Source organism: Coccinella septempunctata, chromosome 2 (assembly GCF_907165205.1).
Source record: "Coccinella septempunctata chromosome 2, icCocSept1.1, whole genome shotgun sequence".
In the NCBI taxonomy this organism is placed as follows: Eukaryota; Metazoa; Arthropoda; class Insecta; order Coleoptera; family Coccinellidae; genus Coccinella; species Coccinella septempunctata.
Window position 1 is genome coordinate 11,801,511 of NC_058190.1, and position 3,649 is coordinate 11,805,159.

At 36.7% G+C, this 3,649-nt stretch overlaps 1 long non-coding RNA gene across 1 annotated transcript; it reads right to left on the minus strand.

The window, feature by feature from the left end:
• Positions 1-377: 377 nt before the first annotated feature.
• Positions 378-1,317, minus strand: LOC123306358. The gene is made up of 2 exons (XR_006536904.1): positions 636-1,317; positions 378-557 (listed from the first exon to the last, which is right to left on the minus strand). It is a non-coding gene; the product is annotated as an uncharacterized LOC123306358 (long non-coding RNA).
• Positions 1,318-3,649: the final 2,332 nt, after the last annotated feature.

Sequence of the window (3,649 nt, forward strand, 5' to 3'; positions counted from 1 at the left end):
CATGTTTTTCTTAATGATACTTCTAGGAGAAGCCCTTTCAGTGTTGACATCCCACTTTTCGAGAGCATAATCAGATGCTCAATACCATAGCCACGGATTTCAGACCTCATCGTCGTCTTTGGCTGTGTTCGGCTTTCTGACAGTCCGAGAATTGTTCTAGGACTGCGCAAAACTGTTGCGCCCTAGTATTAAATCCTCTGCGTAGTTCTAGAACCATTCTCGGACTGTCCAAAAGCCGAACCCGAAAACAGCTTTTGTCTGTTAGTATTGTTCCGAGATGACTTGAGTCTTGACTAGGGCTGCCATAAATGTCGGAATATCGACCGGGACAAAGACAAAAGAAGGTTCAAAATCTTAAATATTAAAAACTCATCTGATAGGTTTATGATTTTTTTTTATTATTATTATTTTTTTGTTTGATGTCTTGTTTGTCTACATGTCATTAATTTATCATCTGTTTATTATGCACTGTATGATCATCTGGGAAAAACTCTTTCAATGGCACATATAACTTTAGCAATCGTTCGACAGCTGGAAGTAGTTAAAGCCATCGACTTCTAGAATGAAAGAGTTTATTGCTATACCTAAGTTATTTCACCATACTCACAAAAGCTATTTAGTCGTTCTACCCTTACAGTAGGTAAATTTGAAAATTTTGAGAACAATAGACTCCACATCAATGGACATCATATCGGCGGCACTGGAAGCAGTATTGTGAAGTATGTGCGCAGGACAACCGATGCCTTTGATGTCTTCAGACAAAATCTCTTTTAATTAAAAAAAAAAAAAACATTACCTATTCACTCCACGCCTATCTTTTCCTCCGAAATGAGCATTCGTATTATCCGCGCTGAAAGCAGCAATATTTTGTATTGGAATATTTAGATTCTCTGAAGATTTAATGAAGAATGAATCAGACGATTTATTTGGCAATGTATCTAATTTTAATAATTTTGATTTCAAACCTCAAACATCTTTTCGGATTTATGATTACTGAAATCAGTTGAAATTCCATAAAACGGAATATTTTCCATTTCTGTTTTGATTTGCTCAATGGAGTGTGGAACTAATAGTTATTTATACAACAAGTAAGTTGAATGAATGTTTATTTATGAGAAGAAAGTTTAACCCACGAGCCCGAAGGGCGAGTAGGTTTATTTCTTCGGATGGATGTTGCTAGGGCATTATTCAATCCATAGCGACAAGATCAAGATGACGTTTATCTAGTTTAGTTCATGTTATTTAATTCAACTTGTGAGTTAAAAAAAAATTATTTCACTGAATGGATAAACGTCAACTTACCCTTGTTTCTATGGGTTGAGTCGTGTATAAACGTAAAAATGGAATAAAATATTTTCAACTATTGTCGTACCATTGGTTCTGGCAGTTGATTGTTTTACTGCGATGCTCGAATCCGGATACATGACAGCATTCAGTTTTGTCGAACAATCTATCGAACTAAACGATTGGTGGTGCTTCACAACTTTATAAGCAGTGGTAAGTTCAGCAGCGCATATCAGAGTATCTTCTGTCGAATTTTGTTTGATCATAAAAGACAATATATCTTTCGACGTTGATGCAACTGACAATCTGGAGTTGTGATTTTTGATTTGAATATGATCTTTCACACTCGATTTACCGCCATGACTTACGGATATATAAAGTTCAAAAATTGAACATAAAGCTTCCTGGTCATTTCTTCATTTTTATTGAATGACCACTCTTTAGTGTATTCGGCGGAAAAACTACACTTTCTCTTCGGCATAATTTCTTTTGAATATTGAGTATTACGATTATTACAAATCCTACGTAAAACTGGGCAGCGCTGTACGTTTTTGACGGAATGGTGAATATGTACTTATTATCCGCCGCGCCGACGCCGTACGTGGAGTGTGGGTGACATGCCATTGGTGTGCGATTGCGTAGAGTGTAGACGTAGCGTAGACCCTCCTTTATTGGACTGCCAGGGAGACGTCGGCTGATTACGTGCTTACCTCTTAACTAACATATGTAAGGAAATATGAATCACGATAACGACCAAATTAATGACCGGGACAACCGAACAACTAACCGGGACACGGGGACTCAATGCCTCAAACCGGGACATGTCCCGGTGTACCGGGACGTATGGCAGCCATAGTCTTGACCCTTATCTGTCGAAAAAATTATCATTTCTTTTCTCATATATCGGATGCTGAATATCCTTATGACGAATGACCACCCAAATTTACTGCCAAACTTAGCAATGAGAATTTTCAATGAGATTCAGGAAAATGATACTCTGCTAGTTCGCAGACGTTTAGGAAAAATTTATTTCCATCATCAGGGCTAGACTAAACAAGTATATCTTCCCAAAATCATCACGTTAAAATCAAAACAAATTGCCAATCGTGTAGAAAGAAATCATATATATAACGATTACAATGAACAGAAAAAACAATATTTATCCACTGGTGAACTTTTGTTGATCAATAACCATTTCAAGTCGTTCCTGATTTCATTTATATTGATGGAGTCAGTTAGACGTTCATTTTTCACTAATTTATGGGAATAGTAAATTACAAAAAAACCGCAATTAAACGCATCCTGCTGAATTATGCGTGCGAGTATTTCTTCCTTCCACTTTAGGCTGTCCATCAGTGTCAATCCCATAATATCTGAGATTTTTCTTGAATGAAAATCTAAATTTTTTGATTTATGCCAGGGTGGATCAATAAAAATTTTATTAGAACGAAATGGTGATTTCTTACGATTGGAAGAATCTCTTTCACCTTCGAGAATTCAAAGATTTGCAGAAACTCAATGGAAAATGTTTTGTTCTTGAAAATTATTGAAGAGTTTTCCTAGGTCAATATTTGATAAATCTTATCGTTGATCAGTTGTAAAAATTGATCGATAGCAAAGCTACTCAAACATTGCTTTTCAGAGAATGTCTGAAAATCCTCAATAAAAATTTCATTCTCTGCGAGGTCTGGGCAAGCATTAATAGAGCAGACGTAGCTTCGATTATTTGAATTTGAATTTGATTTATCTCAAATGTGATTAATTAGACAGTTGCACTATTACTGTACTCGAAATCGAAAGTCAGTCAGCGCGACCGTGGTGGGCGTGGGCGTGGGAGGCGGTGAAACTCGCCGGAAAAATCTCAGAAAAAAGTGATTGATCTCCACGTGAAACTTTGTAATAATGTAAATTATTCATGATTATCAGTGAAAATGGGCGTCAGTCACTTTCCCGATGGTAGAAACATCTTCAGTCTGGCGGTTGAAGTGGTCGGAAAAATCTGAAAATTGACAAGTAACCGATCTTCACTTGAAATTTTGAAAAATGATTATTTCAATCAAATTGAACGTAAAAATGGACGTCAGTCACGTTTATAGTGGTGGATTCTTGTAGTTTCCTACAATCAGGAAACATTTCAACAATTTCGAGTTTTCATTTCTTAGAAACGCGTCATAAGGCCTATATTCAAACTTCGGCCACGTGATTCATGTCGTCCGATTTTCAGTTAGTTTCGTATTCTTCCCTTCCCTTGTAAATTCATCCTTAATTGACTTGTTTATATCCACCTGAACATCGGAAAATACAGGAAATGCTCTGATTTTCATGGGCATGAAACATGACACACTGATACCGTAGCCTTCCCCAG